Genomic DNA, 22596 nt, shown 5'->3' with positions numbered 1-22596 from the left:
GACACAGGCATTCACTGATGAAATACCCATCGTCTACCGAAGCCAGCTTGGTGCTGTGCTGGGCACATTATCGATGCTAAGGCAGCTAAGGAAGAAGCTGCCTTGACTGCATGGTGACGTGAACCTGAGCCTGGCTAGCTGCTTTCCTGTGTGTGATCCCATGGGTCTTACATTTGCACACGAGCATAAAGAAGTTATGGAATTCGAAGTTGTAGACAAGGAAGGCAGAGGCAGACATGAGCGGTGGGAAGAAGGGCAAAAAGAACCCCAACTGCTTAGTTGTGAAGGCACTACAGCTTTGGTGGTGGGTCAGGGGTGCAGCATACATTTACTAAGATGGAAGCTGCACCCCTGAAGCTTAGCTAGTATTAGAAACCAAGGTAAATCAATGAATCATTTTTTAAAAGAAAATGAGGCCTAATGAATTCAGGCATTTCGAAACCACAGTCTACCCAGCAAAGCACTGTAACTGCAACTGAGATCCTAAGGACACAAAGCCCAGGTACTTGCTGGTCCCTAGACTGCCCTTCTTCTGCTGGGGTAGCAGAGACATGGCCACAGGGGTCTGAAGATGAGGTTTCAAGTGTCTCTCACCTGCTCAGCAGTTCAGAGATCAGGGACTAAATAAGGGACTTTCCCAGGGTGTCAGCTTCATCACCTTCATTATTCTTAGATAGCACTGGAAGAGCCTGTGTAATCCATAAGCTTGTGATAAAGCATTATAAATTTAAAAAATGAAATTCCAACAAGTTACCTATTTCTACATAGCATCAATAGAACATAGAAAATACACCTAAGTTGGAGTCTCCCTGGTGGCACAGGGGATTAAGTCTCAGCACTATGAAGCTATCGGCAGCCACTGCAGCACGAGTTCGATCCCCAGCCAGGGAACTGCCCACATGATGCAGCAGACCTCTCCTGTCTCACCCGATGCTCCCCTCAGCAGTGTATTTCAGTCAGTCTGCCTGTTCTGTTCCCCACTCTGTCTCTGGTAAATCCTCTCACAGACCCCCACCTCTGGCCTGCACCCCAGCTCTTGTATGCTTAAATAAATAAAAATAAATTTAAGCAAAGGAAAAAAGAAAAAAAAATATGCCGAAGTTATTTTCCCTACAAGTAACTTGCCCCTTTGGAATAAGTATTTTTTCAAGTATTTAATAAAGCAAAGGTGTTAATGACGGAATATCTGATGATGATTCCATTTATCAATAACTGCTGGCTCTTATCTATTACAATCATAATGACAATAATAGTATCCTGTGTCTATTGAATGCTTAGCTTTTGCCAGATTGTTTTAAGTTTTCATTCATTCATTCTCAAAAAAAAAAAAAAAAAAAAGCTAAGGCGTAGCTGTTACTGCAGTCCCCATTTCAGGGATGAGGAAAGGGGCACAGGGTGAAGCACCTCATGTAGTGAACTGTTACATGAATCCCGAGACCCTACTCACCTGTCCTCATATTTGCTATGCAAGATTATAGTCCATACTGAAGATCAATTCTCAAATAGGCTATTATTCCTTTTATAGAGAGCTATCATTTCTTGAGAGGGGACACTTAACTCCAGTCAGTGTCAAAATACTTGCAGGCAAGGTGAGCTTTCCGAGGTAACAGTCAGGATTAGAAGTCTGGCAGCAGCATATCACTTGCTTGCATGGCAGCTTAAGCACTTCCTAAGCTGACTTCTCATCAGGTCCCAGTGACTCACCACAGGCTAATGGGTTCCCTCCCCTAAGAATCCCTATCCTTCATTCTGTAGCGGCTGTCCTGCTGTAGGAATCTGGGATTAGCTCAGGAAGATCAAATATGAATTTACAGCTCAGGAGTCAGAACTCCCAGGAGGAGAGAGTTACAGGCAGGCAAGCTAGTGATAGTGACACCATAAGGAACCAATGGCCAGACTTCGCTTCTCCACTGTCCTAACGCCAGGGTTCACAGCCAGGGCTGCTAACACTGTTTCATTTACATAGCAGTCAAGGATATGCAGCTAATTACCAAAAACTGTTCTGCCTCTCCTCTGCCCTCCTCACGTCTGTCCCAGAGTCCTGGGCTGACATGCATTGTAACGCATTGTACCCCATTTCATCTTACAGGGGGTACATTAGCTCATGGACTGATTTCCTAACTTTGTTTTTCTAAAGATTTATTTATTTATGCATACAAAAACTGAGGTACAGGCCAGAAGTGTGGAGGGTGAGAGGATTCACCAGAGACAGAGTGAGGAGCACAACAGGCAGACTGACTGAAATATACTGCTGAGCAGAGCAGCAGGCAAGACAGGAGAGGTCTGCTGTGCCATGTGGATAGCTCCCTGGTTGGCCAGGGATGGAACTTGTGCTGCAGTGGCTGCGGATAGCTTCGCGGTGCTGTTCTTAACCCCTCACGCCACCAGGGAGGCCCCAGATTCCTTAACTTTGTAAGAAGGGACAGAAGGCCCAGAGCTTAGAAGAAATGGCTTCTCATAGTCACTTGACAGGACCTCAGTGGGAAAAGACAGGACACAGGAGGCAGCAGGTGTCCATACCTTCTCAAGATGCAATGTGCAGCCTGTTTGATATATGGATCAATTAATATTCTGTAAAAATCTATTATGTGCTAATCCCCAGGCTGGATGCTTTCCTGTTATCAGAATAGATATGCACTGTTCAGAAGAGAAAATAAAAATATCAATTGTGTATTCAAGCGACACAGACTTAATTTAAACTTACTGCAAGTTGAGAAGAAACGCTTTAGAATTCTCCATCCATCTCTCATTCAGGGCTAGGGATTACTCAGAAAACTGCCTATAGATTTTTCTTTTGTTTCATCATTTAATCCAGTTCTATATTTCTCAAACCTCACTGGCAAAATAATCATTGTCCTAGGTTATAGACACCAAATCTTATTTACTTTACTTCATGGTCAATTTCAGGACATTTCAAGGGTATTGGCCAAGCCTCTGTGTAAACCTGAGCAGGTTGAACCGACAAGAACAGGCCGGGCCGAAGGGCAAGAGACTGAAACCCAGCCTAAAGCCCAGCTGTCTGGCTGAATCAGCAAGGGGAAGTGTCTTCTTGCAACTCGTGTCTCAAGAGGGGCATCTCCTTAGGTAGTTGACTTTAGAATTTAATAGTCAGATCTAAGTCTTCTATTACTTTATTTTTACTATCTCTGGAATGTGAGCTTCATATGCTCAGGGGCTCTGCTGAATCATTTCTGTATTCCCAAAGTCTTGTTCAGAACCTGGAATATAATAGATTTGCAGTCAAGGATGGTTAACCTGGGATGGCCTTTAAGTAAAATTTAGAAAATAAATGAATGACGCTTAATCAACATCCGGTGATAGAACTAATCCAAGTTATATGTCAGGCATGTAGGGATTGATGCATCATCCTCACACAGCTGACAAAATATATGCATTTATTTCACATATTTAATTAATAATGAATATATGCAATATCATTAAGGTAATAATATGATCCTTTTATCGGAAGTATTGAACAATAAATATTATCCCTTGTCATCATACGTTCTTTTGAGGCATAATATTTTTTATATTCTGTACAATAAATATCCTAGTCTATCAAAGTTGCATCCTAATACATTAAAGCTTTCTCCTATGGCTGGACATTTAGACTCTGTCACTGTTAAAAATAACTTTCAATAACTATTCTTATATATAAACTTTTGCCTTAATCCATAAAAATTAAGTAAGAATAGATCTCTCGATGTGGGGGAGTGAGGAATGGGTCAAAGAGAATGAGTTTCTACAGAGTCAAGATACACACTTCTTTGCTTAAAATGTACCTTGTGGGCCACCCTGGTGCAAGGGGTTAAGTCTCAGCACTATGAAATAATGGGTAGTCACTGCAGCACAAGTACAATCCCAGGCCAGGGAGCTACTCACATGGTGCAGCAGACCTCTCCTGTCTCACCTGCTGCTCCCCTCAGCAATATATTTCAATGGATCTGCTTGTTCTGCCCCCCACTCTGGTGAATCCTCTCAACAGCCCCCATCCAGTGCCTCTGGCCTACACCCCAGCTCTTGTATGCATAAAATAAATAAATCTTTTTTTTAAAAAAATTACCTTGTATGTAGTTTTCTGCTTAAAAGGAATAGTTTGAGATTTCAGATATGTGCTGGGTAATTGATTCAGAGTTGTTTTATTTTTTTTTTCTGGGTTTGGCTTTAGAATGACATTCTGTTGCACTCACTCACAGTGCCACTGGAAGCTAAGATTCCTTGGGTACTCATCGTGAGGCTGGGCTCAACATGGACATGCAACACCCATGGGCTGATGGGCCAGTGTGCACATCCAACCCATTTGGTCCATGATGTCTGGCCCTAAAAATAAAGCCAGTAGCTGGTCTGCTGAAGCCCTGGTCTGTTTGTGGTCAAAGCTGAGATCCTCACCACTCGATCAGCTCCTTTTAACAGAGGAAATGCCCAAGGTGTAGGCACCTGGACCATGAAGGCTGAGGCCAATGTGGCTCTACCTTTATATGTATGGAGTTTTAGGGCACAACACACATCCACGTGCATGGTCTGAACTGATCACCATACACTTTAGATACTAAACATTTGATCTTTCTTTCCAAACTTGTCTGCCAGCAATGACTCCAAGAGCCAAACTCAAAGAAAATAAGCCACAGTGACTTTGGAAGGGATTCTGTGACAAAGTTCCCTCAGAGGGAACTGGCAAAAGACAAGCTACTTATGACAGCTTGACCTTTCCAGGAGAAGTGCTGGGAAGCGCATCAAGGAGACCGGCTCCAGAGCATATCACTAGGGACAGCAAAGTCAACTGGTGTGGTTCAACTCTCAGCCACAGTGCCAGAACATTCTGTCTGGCTCAAAATCCAACCAAATGCACCAACTCACAACAACCTCCAAGTGAGGTCTATGCAGCCTCCAGCTGTTTAGCTATGAACAAAGGGTATGGAGAGGACTTCACTATCTTGATTCCTGAGCAGAACGTGAAGTTACAGGGTATCAATGGCTGCTTTACTTCCTTCCTTTCCAAAATCTTCTAACCATTTCCCATGGAGACAGAGATCTGTAGGCTTTGCATGAACAGAACACAATTCAACAGACATTTCTCACCACAGACCCTCAAGCAAAAGTGCATGAGGTGGAGAGAAGCCTTCTTGCATCCAAATCCTGACTCTTCTGTGCCTCATCTGTGAAGTGGGGATGGCAACCGTGTCCAGTGTTTAGGGTTATTGTGATAAGGGAGTGACTGAATACATGGGACAGTACACGGGGTGCTATATATTATTATCATTATTATTAATTGACAATTAACTATTATTAATTGTCATTATTTGTCCCTCCCATCAATCGTCACTTTTCACAGGACATACCTCTACTCCAGTGTGAAAAGGAGAGGTAGTTAATTTAATTAAATCTGCTGAATTCAAATAGCAAATCATTTGGAATATTATCCCTAGATTATTTCCATTTGGGAAGAGAAAAGCTTTAGTCCAAAGAAATTAAACAGTAAAGACAGAATTCAGGGATGGCTGGGTGGATGGATGGATGGATGGATGGATGGATGGATGGAGGGATGGATGGATGGATGGATGGAGGGATGGACACGCAGGTATCAAATGGATGGCCTATTGAGTGAGTGGGTGGGTGGCTGACTGGGTGGATGGATGGATGGAAAGGGAGGGAGAGAGAGATGGAGGGAAGGAGGGAGGGGAGGGGAGAGGATAGGTAGGTATTTGAAGAAAAATAACTATTAAAGATTTCAACACACACTTCTGATTTGAGACTGTTCAAACTGAAAGGTGGAGTCCATATTTGGGAAAAATGATCCCCAGAGAGCTGGAAATACCCCAGTTAAGCCAGTATGTTGTAACCACAATCTCATATATGACTCAGTCTAGTTCTCTTTCTATTATATTACATATTCTTTCTCACATCTATAGATAATTTACAGAACATACTTGAAAAAATGTGTAAAGATAGAAGCTGTAAAAGAAAAATTCACTACCTCTAAAAAAATACACTGGAAGTTGTATAAAGGTAATTTTGATCATGGCCTCCTCCTCCTCAAATGTCTCCACTCCCAAAGCAAGAAGTATAGAATCCTAAGTCCCTCTGTACTTCTATGACTGTTCCAGCCTCATGCCTGTCACCTGAACAATGTCCACACTAACCTGAAATCTGTCCATTCCTTCAGTCTCTGCATCCCATACCCCGGGTCATAACCTGCATCTTGCTGTTCCTTCCAACTCCGTCTTTCTGTGGAATCCTGTTAATACTGCAAAAGAATGCCTGTTCCCTGACCCATGAAAGTATTTCTCTTTCTCTTCTATACGTAAGTAAAGTCTAACTTCTCCATTTAGAGAATGTTCTCACAATCCTATATCTTGTTATCTGTAGATGGATCCCACCTCCCCACTATATGGAAAGCTTGTTCAGGGCTCAATCATAACTGGGTTCACTTCTGTTTCTCTCCCAGTTGTCTTTAGGAAGTATTTTCTGAAGTGAAGGAAAAATGTAGTAGGCATGCCTGATTCTTCAGAAAACTGACCTTGAAACTTTCAACATTTCTATTCTACTACATCTCTGCTTTACTCTAACTTAGTTTTAATGTCAGTCATGGGTTTTTTTTTTTTTTTTAAGATTTATTTATTTATTTATACAAGCACTGGGCACAGTCAGAAGCGTGGAAGGGTGAGAGGATTTACCAGAGCCAGAGCGGGGAGCAGAACAGGCAGACTGACGAAGTACACTGCTGAGGGGAGTAGCGGGCATGGCAGGAGAGGTCTGCGCACCATGTGGGACCCTCTTTGGTGGCCGGGGATTAAGCTGGCGCTGCAGAGGCTACGGGCAGCTTCGCAGCCCAGCGCTCAACTGCTGTGCCACTGGGGAGGCCCCCGGTCATGGGTTATTTTTTTAATTCCCATGTATCTCTTATTGTTAAACCATATTACTTCTCATTCTTGTAAGAGTTCAGGCAGTCAGGATGAAATCCAAGAAAGTGACACACTCACTGCATTTTCCACCAAGCATGACAGTAGCAACATTTATCTACATTTATGTATTAAGGCAAGCTCAGGTTTTATAAGTAAGAACAAAAATATCTTCTATTTTGCTCTTGAACTAATAATTTTCTTTTGTCCTACATCAAATCTCCTGTCTTTTAAGTAATTATTATATTTGGGAAAGAAGAGCTCATTTGCTAAAAAGCCAAATGATAAGAATCTACAACGTACATCAGAATACATATAATCAGCAACCAAATTAAGAAAATTATCACCTTCACAAAGAAGGGAAAAAATCCTAATTAAATCAATCTTTAAAGTGTCCCATCAATTCCATTAACAGTATCAACAACATTTCTAATGATTAGACCCATTGTTGGCACAGATGTGAGAAAAGCGGCCTCCGTCCACAAAGCTAGTAAGGGAGCAAAACTGTCAGGATCTTTCTAAAATCAGAATGGTGGGCCTCCCTGGATGTGCAAGGGGTTAAGATGCAACCTATGAAGCTATCCGCAGCCACTGCAGCACAAGTTTGAACCCCCACCAGGGAGCTAGACGCATGGCACAGCAGACCTCTCCTGACTGGCCCACTGCTCCCCTCAGCAGTGTATTTCAGTCAATTTGCCTGTTCTGCTCCCCACTCTGTCTCTGCTGAATCCTCTCACCCGCCCCCAAACCTTTGGCCTATACCCCAGTTCTTGTATGCATAAATAAATAAATAGATCTTAGAAAATAAAAAATAATAATAATAAAATAAAACCAGAATGGCAAAAACAGAAAGAACCAGAAAAAAGTTCTATCCTTGGATCCAATAAATCTATGTTGGTGAATATGTGCTCTAAATATAATTGAATGAAAAGAAAGCTAGTATATATAAACTAGTATTTATTGCAGCATTACTGAGAGTAAAATAAAACCAGGAAGCAATCTAAATATGCAACAACAAGGCAGTAATTTAGTAAATTGTAGTAAATCAACAAGATGGAATTTTACAGTGTCAAAATTATTGTAACTATAGAGAAATGAAGAAAATGTTTATGATGTACATTTAAATGAGAAATGCAAAATACAAAATGCTATATGCACTCTGGTCACAACATAAAACATTAAAATATATACATGGTGTGAGGATTTGGAAAGCCATATATAACATGAAAATAGTTGTACAGAAATGTGTTCAGGCATTGTGCTGATAAGGGGAAGTACTTTTTAAATGTAAAATAACCTCAAAACTTCTTAAAGATGACTAATGTGTACTATCCAAGATACTTTTACATCAGCCATTTGCTCACAAATTAACAGAATTTTTCCTTGTTTTTCCACCATTACCTTATTAGCTGAATCCAGCTGTGATACTTCTGAGACTTTACTATGACTTAATTATTCTATCAAAAGGAAAGCATGGTCCTGCCTGCAGATCCATAAGCCCTAGACTTTCAACATTTTACTCAGAACTCGTCTCTCTTAGGAAGCTTCCTTCAGTGATGCTTACAGACTCACTGATCACTATCCACTTGATCACTAATCCATTATTTTGATCAATTAGTATACCGATTTCTAAACATTCTTCCAATTATCAGATTGTGTGTGATTATTTTTCTGAACAGATTTCAAATTCTCACAGGGGAGAACAAATCTTGTATTTCCTTTTACTCAGTCCAGAGGAACCCAGCATAGAGGTTTTCACACAGGAATACTCAAAAAATTTGCCACTGGATTGAACCCTAATTTTTACAAGTTTAAAATACCTCATCAGGTGGCACAGGGGTTAAAAAAGCACGATCATGATATCACAGCCACTGCAACACAAGTTTGATCCCCGGCCAGCCAGGGAACAACACACATGGCGCAGCAGAACTCTACTGTCTCTCCCGCTGCTCCCCTCAGCAGTGTATTTCAGTAGATCTGCCTGTTCTGCTCCCCACTCTGTCTCTGGTGAATCCCCTCACCAACACCACCCCCAGCACCTCTGGCCTATACCCGAGTTCTTGTATGCATAAATAAATAAATATTTTTTAAAAATAAATAAATAAAAATAAATTATCTCTTCAGTTTGTTTATAATAACTCCATTTTTCAGTGCACTAAATCTGCCTCCATTTGGTGTGTGGATTTTGCTTCCCAGTCTTGATATTTCTCCACCAATGTTTGTTAATAACTGACAGGTCTGTGATGACTAAAGTAATGGCTCAAATTAATTTTTGCTCTGCACTGTGGATATGCTTTTGTACATTGACCAAGTCACATTCTAGAAGTGTTCTTTGAGTCCTAACTTCATGTTGAAAGCAACCTATGTGTCCCAACTTCAAAAATTTCTTAATGAGCTACCTCAAAGTGTGTCTGAACAAACAGGCAAAAATTGGTAAAGAACAATGGAAAGATGAAGAAAGAAAGGAAGCCTACAATATATAATCTGACTAAAATATGATTGGAGATAGTGGAAAACAATGCAGATGTTTTAAATAAATATGATTTAGATAAATAACTTACAGTCAGTGCTCTAACACAAAATTAAGGTTCAATGAAGCAAATCATAATGCTAGTTTCTAAGACCTGGGTTAAAGTTATTAAATCAGTGGCAAAATGTTTGTTCCATATCAGAAAGCATTTTACACACCATACAGCATAAGAAATTACAGTTATTGCTTTTACTCTCTGGGAAAATGCCCATTGAGCAGACCTCTTTGGATATTTTATTTTCTTAAAATGAAGACTTACAAACAAAATCATTTTGTTTTGAATTTCACTGAAACTCAGCAGTAGCAGTAATACCTTCTACCACTTTAGTAATATAGTGAATAGGATTTAGTTTGTGGTTGATGACTTGATCCTAGTTTAAAGAAGTATTGATAGAATCAGCAACTTCCTGGATCCATCTCAATTGGTGTGTCCCTTCTATGTTTACCTGCATTTTCAATTATGGCACTTACCACCTTATATTTATTCATTCAGTTACCCAAGAAATGTGTCCTGGGTATCATTTACAAGCTAGGCACTATGTTTTCGTTACCACAGTGAATGATTCATCTCTGACCCCTATTCCATGAAGCTTAGAGTTTACAATGGAAAATAGAAATTAAGCCACAATTATGAAATAACAATCACAATGCTGATAAACACTTTGTAGGGGCAACACAGGGTGGTGATGCAAATGCACAGCATGAGGTAAAAATATACTCTGGAGGACAAAGAAAGCATCCTTGGAGAAATGGCAGCTTCAGGTGAATATTGAAGGATGAAAGGGGGCTAGTGTGACAAACGGCAGGCAGAAGGACATGCCCGGAAGCAGAAGCAGTAAGGGAGAGAATTCTGAAATGGCAAAGACCCTATGAGTAAGAGGCTGTCAGAACAAGAGCAGTGTGGTCGGGCCTCCCTGGTGGCGCAAGGGGTTAGGCACAGCACTATGAAGATACCCTCAGCCTCTGCAGCAGGGGTTCGATCCCCTGCCGGCCAGGGAGCTACCCACATGGCACAGCACACCTCTTCTGCCTTGCCCACTGTTCCCCTCAGGAGTGTATTTCAGTCAATCTGCCTGTTCTGCTCCCTGTTCTGTCTCTGGTGAATCCTCTCACCCCCCGCAACTCTAGCCTGTACCTCAGTTCTTTCTTGTCTGCATAAATTAAAAAAAAAAAGAACAAGAGCAGTGTCGTTGGCAAGTCTAATGCAAAGAGAATAAAGCAAGACAAGGTTGGAAACTTCATAGTAGGCTAAAACCCATGGAACCTGAAGGCCAGGTGAAGAATTGGTGATTTTATCCCACGAACAATGTCAAACATTGGTAAGCAGACACCTGTCCCCTACATGTGACAATGAATGTTCCTGTTTCCTAATCCTGGAGCCCCAATATCTTAGGGAACACCTGACACAGAGTGGGTGTTCCTTGCTTATTGAATGACTGAAAGAATGTATGAATTATCTTTTGTCTCTCCATCAAAACAATAAAGAGATTCTGAGTGAATGAGGACTCTGATATAATGGGGATAGGAAAGGGAAAATTCTAGTTACTATCATCTTATCATGACATTTAGAAATACAAACATTGTGACAGATGTCCAGAGCAATGCATTAGGAGGCTACCAGACATTTGAAGTGCTTCCATAAATATAAAGTGCTCCATAGCCTAGGATAAGTATGGCCAGACCCCAAGGAAGATGCCCTGGAAACTATGAAATCACAAGTAAATGTTCTGAGGTTACCAAGTTGACCACTAATTCTTCTGCAGAAGGCCAAGCCAGGTGCCAGGTAAGCAACACAGAACCCATCCAGAAGAAAAATGCTATTCCACAAGAGTGATCTCAGGAAGAGATGTAAGTGATGGAATTTAGGGCTTTGATTAGAATCTGCTCACAAGGCGCCTTTCTGATCTGGGGGTGCTTTGTTTTTACTCTCTAGCCAGCCCTTTGCTCTTAGTGGAATTCAGGCATACACATACCTTTTCTTTTCAAGTCTCTTGCCATTTCAAACACAATTCCCTCTCCATGCAGTCCACTGGACAGTTTGCCTTTCTTTCTGATGACAAGCTTTGATCATCCCCTGCCCTGCTCTGCCTTCGGAGGTTCACTGTTGCTGGCAGAATAAAATCAAAACTGCCAGACTGCCGCAGGACATAACACATCACCAACCTGCCCAGCCTGCAAGTCCGACATTCTCTTACTCCCCTCCATGTGCTCCTTTTGTTTCTGCCATTGCTCTCCTCAACATATGCAAAGACAAAGACAAGCAGATCCAGGTCCTCGCAGACACCACAGCTGATTGGGCGTGGAAAGCAGCAGTAGTCATGGTAATGTCTGAGCATATAAGAGCAAACGTGGGCAACTTACTCAAGGGTATCACCAGGGACAATCCGAGAAGCTGGCCCCCTGGAGCACTATGTGGAGATGCAGGCCAAGGAGAATGCCTGTGAGCTGGAAGGCATCTGGCTATCCCGAGGCTGTTCCTGGTCAACCAGCCTTCTTTCAGCCCACGGTCACCACCTAGATCCTGCTGAAGGCTCTCACCAACCTGTCCATCATTTCAAGCTGTGCAAGTGCTTGACCGACCAGGCTCATCAAGAAGAGTGGCCCACCTGAAAAATTTTGTACTTTGGAGACCGGCTGGACAGCTGCCATTTCCAGGCTCTGGCAAGCCCTGCATGAAAACATGAGCCTCTTGGAAGGTATAACTAGCTTTGAAGACTCAGTTAGAAAATTTATCTGCTGTGTTGTGGCCATAACTTTTCAGCACATCAATCTCTGGCTACTGGCGGAGATGCTTGGGGACCTGACAGTCACCAGCTGAAGGTGTAGATGACCCAGTGCAGCTGGAGTGCGGGGGACTCAGGCCAGATCTTCACCTGGAGCCAGAGAGAGAGCATTATGTCCAAGAACATGATGGAAAAGATCAACTTTGACAGTGAGTCCAGCATCATTGCCTCCTCCCATGAATTTTAATGAAGATTTGATGACTCAGGGGAAAAAGAAAACCAATTCCATGTTCCTTTCCTTTCCTCTTCTTCCTTTCTTTATTTCCTTCCTTCCTCCTCTCATTCATTTATTCTTCCATCAGTTACTACTCTACAACTAAAATCAAGATGCCTACAGACAGGAATCATGGGAATCTAAAATGAACATTCCAGGTCTCCAACTGAAACATTACTTTCTGCACAAGGTACTTTCTTGTACATTGTGCAGAAAGTACGGGGCTGCCTGGTTTGTTTCCAGCATCCCTACACAGCCAACCATAGTAAGAACATGCCAGGGTTATTATGAATTTTTAACTTTACTTGATTAAAGATGTGCATTTTCAAGTGTGCTTGCAAATATTGTGTTAAGACGGTCTGAAGGGACCAGGAAACCTGCATTTATAATTCGGTCACATTGACTTAAATAGTTCAAAGGTGATATTCTGAGAAACACTGGTCAGGGTGCTCCCATGCATCAAGTGAAGGACTCTGCTAATTAACTCAATTTCCCTGTTGCCTGTGTGACATGCTGCAGGCAGAATTTAGCTGCCTGTCTGGTATTGGTGACCAGAAACTTTTTGAGGAAATTAAGAAATGACAATAACTTCAGAATATAGTATATGGTGGTTTGCTTGATTTTTCAGTCTGAGGATGCTTGAGTCCAGCTTAACAGCTTCAGTAATTACCATGTGAGGACAATCTGACATGGAAGCAGAATGCTGAATATCTGACCATGGATTAGTAGCTCTCATCCTGTCCAATGTATTCTCTAAGGAGCAAGGATGTCTCTTCATGAAAATTCAAGTTTATCCCACAGATAATTTTTAAGTGTCAACCAAAGTCCAGGCTTGGACCTGGGTGCTGTCTTTAACACCCCAAATTTGTTTTGGCTCTGCGAAATAGATATCCTCTCCTGTACTTTCACATCTGGTTATTAGATCCCACATCTAACAGAAAAGAGCATTTCTGGAAAGCATAATGATTTATGGGCAGTTCTTTGGGACCTGCAATCGAGCACTGAATGGAGTTTATCAGTAAAATGCAGATAATAAAAGAGAATTACTCAGAGGAAACCTCTCTGACCCACAAAATTCATGATTGATATTTTTAAGCCAAATCTTTTCATCTACTCTTGACTGAAAGTTTTCAGATACCTACTTTTCATCAAGTGATTGTTTTCCCACAAAGCTTCTTTTGATGTCTTTTAGCAACCTTTAGTTTTTCATTTTATATTAATTTAGGGAGGTTAATTGTAACTACATTAAAGGCAACTAACACAATTGATGCAGCCAGTCCCAGGAATAGATCTAGGCTGTGGTGAGGTGAGTAAGTAAGTATGATGAAGGACTTAGCATGACCTTCCTGGAGTACGGTTGATGCACACCTGAAACTTATGTCATGTTATCATGCTACATTATTTCAATAAAAAGATAGAAACTTAAAGAGTTAAATATGGGCAAAAAATGCAAAGGGCTCTATAACCCTTTAAACTGTTCTAAAACTTAGGTTTGACACTTGGGAAAAGAACATTGAACTAACAAATACAACCTTCTAAAATCTAAATATCATACAGAGCTTTTGTTTTATTTTAAAAGAACAAGAAAAAAAGTCCAAATTATTAAAAAGCATACTTTCTAAATTATTAAAAAGATTTCTGCATATGAATAAAATAATATTAAGGAAAAACCCTCAAACAAGGAAATAAATGAAGAGAACCACAGAAATCCATGGTTTAGTGACCTTAGAGCAACGACATTAATATGTATAATGACTTACTTTATTGGAGATTGTACAATAACAAATTAATACCCCATTATCTTTAGTGAAAATAAAAAAACATCACATCACAGCACACACAGTGTTTGTTAACTACATCGATGAAAGTAATTACCCTGGATAAATTATTGTTAGTACAATAAATGACCAAAATTTCAGCCTACAAGAAGGAAACAGATAAGAGGGAAAGTTTAGACTAAAAAAGGAGGTTCATTTTACTGCACATCTTCATTTTACATAAGGCAACCAAGTCCAAACATGCTGGGATCACACATTCCAGAAAGTTCTCCATCAGAGGGCTATTATACTTATGCTTTCATTTATAAAGTCTCCAGTAATTCAAGATGATGCACCCATGAAATAATCACAAATTCATGCATATTCATGTCCATTCAAGATATGCATCATTCATTTCTTTAACCTCTTGTTTAATCTCTACAGACGCTTCTCCAAGGTGAAGGTAATGGCCCTTGTCTCCACCCTCTTCTTTCCTCTCCACTTTTCTTCTCCTAGTTCCATCTTTCTGTTCTCCCTCCGTCCTCCCTCTCTTTCCTTTTTTCTTTTTCCCTCTCTGCCCATCAGGAACTCATGATCACACACTCAGGTGTTAGGAAGGTGGGAAACACAGGAGCATAGCTCACTTGCTCCAAGAATCAGGAAAAAAAAAGACTCTTGTTGAAAATGCTGGTAAAGTTCACCTCAAAGATTGGCCAGGATGGTCTTCAAACACTCTAGCTTTCTGAGTTAACCACTCACAGCTCTTCACTGATTCATCTCAACAACTGTCAACACATAACCAGGACAGGCTCTGTCCTTGCCCTGTGAGCTTGTTGTGTGCTACAAGAGAAAATGTCCGTGACCCCCAAATTCATACATTGAAACTGACGCCCAATGTGACGGTATTTGAAGGTAAAAAACTCTGGATGGTGATTAGGTCAGAGGTGTCTCCATGGATGGATTTAGTGCCCTAATAAAAGAGACCCCTTTCTCTACACGAGGTCACAGCAAGAAGATGTCCAATTCGAACCAGGAAACAAATCTTAATGCATGTTGATCTTGAACTTCACAGCTTCCAGAAATGGGAGAAATAAATGCCTGTTGTTTGTAAGCCACCCATCTATGACACTTTTGTACAACAGGCAGCAGACTACAACAGTGCCACAGGGGGAAAAAACTGCTGCAATGCATATTGTCTTATTGTCTAGCGTAATGACTCTCATCAAAATTTATCGTGTCATTTCTGGTGCCAGTCTCTGATTTTCTTCATAATAGCAGAGGCCATGCACCTCTGCTCCCCACACCGAGCCAACTAGTCCTCAGAAACAGTTCAGCGACTAATGATAATTGGCCAATTATCAGTCACAGGCATGTGAGTCCACAGCAAAGAAGCTGAGTTCTCTTATGACACACTGAAGCTGCTATTCAGCTCATATACATACCTGATGGGCAGGAGGGAAGGCAACAAAAACAGGCAATCTCCTCCTACCTAACAAGTCTAGAAGTTGAGTCATTCAGGTTCGGCGAAGGGGGCTCATGACATCATCAAGGACCCCATCTGTGCCGTGGTAAATGGGTGACTTCCAGCCTCTGCTTATTAGTTGCACAATGGCAGAACTAGCAAGCACTCACTAAATTTCTTATTGCTGTTTTACACATCGCTATTTTATGTTCATAAGTTCTACTAAAATCAAAACAAGAACCCACAAGCCAGATAATCTCTAGTGTTTCTATCCTTTTCAAGCAGATGCCCATGCTTTTTAACTGGTTTCTCACCCACGGGAGGGCTTGCTCAGCCTGGTTTATCTCCACTGGACTTCCCTGAACAGGAAACATGCAGAGGACAGAGAGCCTGCTGGGCAGCCATTAACAGAGATGCAGGTTCTTCACAACTGCTGAGTGGGGGTGCTGTCTGCCTCCCATCAGTCTTAAGTACCCCTCTACAATGGGGTTGGACTCAAAGTTTTGATGAGAACAAAAGGCAGTCAGGTTGTGTAGCACCTGTTCATGCTACACAAGCACCTTTTAAAAATAATCTTCTGGTGGGTGCTGCTTTTCAACGCTCAGAAATATCAAGATTTGGAAATAAATAATAAAAAACACTTACATGCAAAAAATAAAGCCCTCAAAAAGGTAAAAACACACATTCAAGATGTGGTCAGTGCTCACTCTGAGTAGAAACAAGGAAGCCCAGGGCACATGTGGCCAAGCACACACAAGCCGGGGAGATGCAATAAAGACAGGACAGGCGCCTTGAAGCCACTAGAGGGGTCACCAGTGCTAAAGGCAGGCTTGCTGCTCCCAACACTGATTTCTTACCAGGCTTCTGACTTAGCAATTTCAGTTACTAGACATACAAAGTGCCAACATGGGACTACAACCTGGGACTATATTTTAGCCCAAATAAAAACCACAGCTTCCCGTCCTGATTATGGACCTTTATCACACACAACCCCACAAGAAACCCAAGAGTGAGGAAAAACTTTCTTCATAAAACAGGTCTTTTGGGGGACTGGCCTGTGATATTCCAGAGTTTTTGGTATGGCTTCTCACCTATAGAAAGGCAAACAAATACACAAGAACCTGTCTCCCCATAAAACACCCAACACACTGAATCGTGAGAAAATGGAAACTTTCTTTGGAAAAAGATTTCCTTCTTTGAAGTGACCAACACACATTTTACAGGTGGCACCTGGAAATTTAATCTAAGAAAGCTGCAGGGAAAAGTTTATGGGATGTATGGGATGATCTCAAGTCATGAATCCAAGTTCGGTCAAAAGGAAAAATCCACCAGCAGTTTGGGTGTGTTGTCATTTTTAGGCACACAATGTATTGGGTGGACCGACATTCAAACATATTAACGACAAACTGGAGTATGGGAGGAATCGAAACACAAGTGAGTCTCAATTATTTTTCTAAAATGCATGCAGAGGAACATCCTGGACTCAACCCCTGCCTCCAAGGAGCTTACTCTTACTGTAGAAGAAAAACCAATGAAAGGAAATAAGGATCTCTGACACAGTTTTGAGAATGCTAACATAAATAGTGCATGGATTTAAATAGATGAGAGAGAATAAAATGAAGAGCTAATCCACCAGGACAGGTGGGTGACAAGAGGGGGATTCAGTCAAGGAGGGCTGTTTCCACTCTAGCAAGCCGGTAAGTCTCAGAAAAAAAGAGAAAACATCTCCAGGGTCTTTTCTTTCCTAAATGTAAAGCAAACAAAGAGAACCAAGCTAGCATTTTAACCTGTGTGTCTAACACCTGTGTCTGCATGCTGTGTGCCTGCACCGTTACAGTCCCATCCTACAGTCTCGGTGGCCATATTCTGTAGTCAGGCAAAAGAGGTCAATCTGGAATGACAGTCTTTGAACCCTAAATATTCAGAATCTCAATTCATTCCTCCAACCCTGAATATTCAGAATCTCAATTAATAAACTCCTCCGCACTCATAATTTCATGTTCTGAATTATAGTAATTTGTTTAGATAAACCAATCACATAACTTAGAAGTGAAATTAATACAACAGCAAAATGTTTTCTGAAAAAGCCCTAAAAAACACAGGATTTCTATCCCTTCATGATTTTTCTCATTCAAGAAATTTATATCAAGTAACTAGAATGATGACTCCCCAACACTCAAACCATTTGTAAAAATGACTAACATTTTTCTTGCTACACCTACAGCATAGCTCTGAAATCCATCTGTATTACCCATACATAAATTCAAATTCATCATGATGATCGACAATAAACAGAGATGAAAATCAGAGCCTTACCTTCCCTGTCTCAATACAGCATTAAACATGAACGTAGGGAAACAATATTTCCTGACACTGCTCATTTAACAAATCTACACATCAAATCAATCTAGAAAAGAGTTCCACTTCCAGTGAAAATTGTGACGTGCAGGAAACAGAGTTAAAACTATGTCACTGAAATGTCTTCAAAGACTGTCACTCCAGTCCACTCACAGTCAATATCACCCCCCATCCCTTCTCTGCTCTGCTCTGTATCTCAGAAAATTACATCTACCAGGCCCCTTCAACAAAGGATCATCCAGTGCAAGGACCATCACATGGGAGAGGGGAGCAGTCAGGGGATAGAGGACCTCCAAGTCTTGTGCAGTCTCTTCGCCAGCAGAGGCATCAGTCCCTCATGGATCCAAGAGCTCCTCTCTCGGTGACCCCCTCCAGCCAGGACAGCCCTGCCCAGGCACTCCTTCCTATCTGGAGTCTCTGTTCCCCAGTCTTTGATTGTCTCCCAAAGTCCTGGCAAGGCTGCATGGCCTCATGCCCCAGCTTGCTCCAAGAGTTTTCCCATCATCTCTGTAGTGAGGTTTCTGCATCATCCAATCCCCTCTGCTGAGGTCTAGTGCTTGGTTTGTTTTCCTGACTGGAAACTCACAGACCCAGTTGGGATGAATCTACTTTTTTCCATCTTGCATGAATGATTGTAAAAAGTAGCTAGAAGAAATTACATCTGGCTTTTTTCATGCTTGTAGGGCCCTGATGTAGTGACATGTGAGAAAGCATGAATTTTGTGCTGTTTTCCTTCCTAGAGATAGAGGTTTAGAAGAATCTGTCAAAGCTTCAACTGCCTTTCTCCCCATGGACCTGCTTTCCTTTAAGGAAAAATACAACCTATCCCCAGTGGAGATGGATTCCTCAGGTAGCAAATATACATGAGGAAGAAGTGCAGGGAGAACTTAAAGGGACCAGCATGTTGATTTACCTACTCTCCACATCTTTGCTCTAACTCTAGAAATACAGAGGAAAAGTAGATTGTTTCCAAAGTATAACCAAAGTCCATCTTGATGAGCTGCTTAAAAAAAAAAAAAAAAAAAAAAAAAAGTTCCAGGACCTCCCTGGTGGCGCAGGGGTTAAAGTCTCATCCCTGTCAAACTATCACCAGCCACTGTGGCCTAAATTTGATCCCTGGCCTGGTAGCTAACTCACAGGGTGCAGCAGACCTCACCTGATCTGGTCTATACATCCAGTTATAGCTACATTAGCATTTGCCTTTGAACAGCGAATAGTAAGAGTTGGGTCTTCGTAGTCTGTTCATTTTCCAAGGCAATGTTTCTATTCCTGTTTTCTACACATACACTCTTTGCCAGTTTTAAAGTTAAGTGTCTTAGGAATCTTCCATTGTTAGCAACAGAAACTCACCCAAACTAACGTAACCACATAGGAAATGCGTGGAATTTGTTACTAATCTAGAAGCAGACTCTTAATTCCCTAGGGCAGAAAATTTAATCAAACAATGGAGAAAGACTGAAGCCAGGAACTAGGAAACTATCAGAAACTAAGGAAATTCTCCCCCATGTCATTCTCTCTCTGTCTGGAATTTATCTGCACTCACCTCTGTGCCAGTGTGCATTCTGGCTTTTCATCGCAGATGGCCGAGATGGCTGGCCACCCCACAATAGTATGCTTAGCTTCTATGTTTGTCTTCTCTCCAGTAACCTTTGGGGGCGGAAAGGAGTCTCTCAATTCCAAATTTGGGCAAGACACTTTCATCTGACCCAAACTGAGACAAGTATCTATTACTAACCCCTTCACTTTACCTGGGGAACCTGGTCTGATAGGACAGCAGAACTGCCTGGGGCAGCCCTTCGGCAGAGTAATATTAAGTGACAAGGTTGGGGAAGGAGAAAGTAATGGCATGTTAGATGCCCCTAAAGTTTATCATCTCCAAAGGGCATTATTATAATCATTCCAATTTCCAGAGGAGAAACAGGAGCAGAGAGACTCAACCACTTACTCTTGTCGGAGTTGCTACTAGAGCCAGGTGTCCAGAATCCCTTCTCCTCAATTCTGTTACCATCTGGAATTTGTAGCAGGCAGTATGTGGTAACCTACAGACTACTATTATTATTATTCCCCTTATTTTCATTATCACCCTTACAAAGGAACGAAGCAATTGCGCTGAAAACATAGCCAGCTACACAGTATGTCCCCCTCCATCAGCTCAGCCAGCTGCCTCTCCAAAGCAGGAAGCTGCTGTCAGATGTCTAAAAGCATGCAGAATTGAGGGAAGGCCAGATGGAAGGCACTTGAAGCACATTCTCCATAAGGGCGGGAGAGGCTGGGATCCCTGCAGGAAGCATGCTAATTCCAGGTCTACAGTGCTCAGCAGAGCAGAGTGAGAAGAGTTCAACTTCATCCCTTTCAAGAACGCTGAGTCTCCCCAGCTGTAAGGTCCAGGAGGATGCTAAATAAATGTGATCTGTCATCTCTCCTCTCATAGCTGGAAGAAGCATAATGTGTTTTTTACTTATCTGGTAGGAGAGACTTAACAGCCTGACCTAAGTCCCTTATCCAGTATGCGAGAAATCTCTTTGTTTTTCACCAACTATGGGATTTCTACAATTTAGCATATTGCAGAAACTAAATTAGAATCCCAGTTAACCAACAGAGAAAAACACCTTCCCTTCTTGAGAAGCAAAATCCCAGAGGAGTGGTACACTCAGGTAAATTCAGGTAAACTCATAGTCCTGAAAGAGAGATGAGCACCTAAGTGACAAATCATTCAAGGTACTTACAGAAAGTCCAGCCTAATTCTCAAAAGATGTTCTGGAACTTAAAAAATGTGATTTTTTAACATAAAATTCAATAAACGGTTTAACAATGAGGATGAGTTGACTGCTGTGGTCACAATGAGTAGCTGAAAGATTAAATAAAAAACAGAGGGAAAAAAAACATGGAAATCACGAAAGAAAACATTACAAAATTAAGATGACACATTCAACATAATACAAAAAGAAGAAAAGGGACTCAGTGAAATAAAGGCAATAGCATTACAGACTAAAGACCAATACTAGAAAATAAAAAGAAAAAAACTTCCCCAAACTGAGCAAAGATTTGAACCTGAAAACTGGAAGGACTTACGAGTTGTGGGCTGCATTGATTTAAAAAAGACACCATCCCAGGCATGATCTAGTAATGTGTGTGAAATTTTAGAATTAAGGAAGTTATAAAGCTATCAGGGAAAAGGGAAAATTCACCCACCAAGAAAACAAAAATCAGATAGGCATCAGATTTTTTAACAGCAATCCTGGAAGTCAAAATATCAACAGATGACATTCATAAAACATAATTCTAGAACCTACCAGTCTGGATATAACTCGCCAGACAGACTGAAAGAAAACTAAGACTGGCAATAGCTGATGTCTAATGGGAAAGAAATAGTTGAGACAATACTCAAACAACAAATGAATCCAAACTGGTTTTTTTTTTTTTTTAATAAGGGAATGTGTATTAAAGAGAAATAGGTATTCAGCCACAAAATAAAACACAAAGGCTCTCAGGGGATGCATGATACAGTGTTAAGTCAGGACTTAGGACTTAGGAAGTACAATCAGCACCTGTTATGGAGCTTTGGTTTCTCAAATTATCCCAGAAAAACAAAAAAGGAAAAGGGGTAGAAATAAAATGAGCAATGGATATGAGTTATGCTGTGGGTATGTAATAAGTCAGAAGGGGATGAGGAGACAAAAGTGGTTATACTTATTGCTCTTTGTACGAAGTAATAGAAGCAGGCACGCAACAATGCTGTGGTTTTAATGAAGAAACAATCCATTTTGGTGGGGATTGTGATTTGTATCACATACCAGTAGCCACTTACATCTGATAAAAATAATAAAATGATTGTTGATTCTTATGGGAATAAAAGCAATAAAGTAGGACCTCTTAAAATAGGACAATTGTTTAGATCTTATGCATATAAAATTGTTTAGAAACATGCATATAAAACAGATCTGTGAATCATGGGCTGTTTATTTAATATACAAAAAAAGGCACAACTAAAAACCTGGAAACAACACAAATACCCAAAAACAGATGACTGGATCAAGAAGATGTGGTATATATACACAATGGAATATTATTCAGCAATCAAAAATGATAAACTCATGCCATTCACAGCAACATGGATGGCGCTAGAAGGATTTATGCTCAGTGAAATAAGCCAGGAGGAGAAAGAAAAATATCGATGGTTTCACTTATAGCAGGAACATAGGGGAACCAAATAAGACATCGGTATAAAAAAATAAATAACAGTACAAAATACAACAAAGCAAAAACAGACAATTATAAACCAGAGACATACTGCAGGGGAGGAGGAGGCAGAGGGATCAGAGAGAGGGACAGAGGAGCATAGTGGACGGTGGTGATGGTGCACGGGTGCTTTGTGGAAGGAATTCTATGGGGACTCAATCTGTTAAAAAAAATTAAATAAAAAAGGCACATCTACAGATACTTGGATAAAGGTGTGGCATCTGTCCTTTGGACAAAAAGAGGTATAAAGTGCAATGATGACTTGTCCACCAAATGAATGCAAGTATCTTAATTATAGCAGGTAAAGCAACAACATATCAAAATCACTTAGGGATTCCCCTAGAAAACAAAGAA

At 41.0% G+C, this 22596-nt stretch overlaps 1 protein-coding gene and 1 pseudogene across 3 annotated transcripts in view; one reads left to right on the top strand and one right to left on the bottom strand.

Moving 5' to 3' along the window:
* Positions 1-22596, bottom strand: part of SGCD (sarcoglycan delta) — a 925354-nt gene that overhangs the window by 833690 nt on the left and 69068 nt on the right. The window lies entirely within an intron of this gene.
* On the top strand, positions 11748-12427 carry LOC119236068 (eukaryotic translation initiation factor 3 subunit K-like; annotated as a pseudogene).

This window comes from Talpa occidentalis, unplaced genomic scaffold (genome assembly GCF_014898055.3).
Source record: "Talpa occidentalis isolate TD23 unplaced genomic scaffold, MPIMG_talOcc4v2.1 talOcc4.9, whole genome shotgun sequence".
Taxonomy (NCBI): domain Eukaryota; kingdom Metazoa; phylum Chordata; class Mammalia; order Eulipotyphla; family Talpidae; genus Talpa; species Talpa occidentalis.
This window is presented reverse-complemented; position numbering and strand designations above follow the sequence as displayed.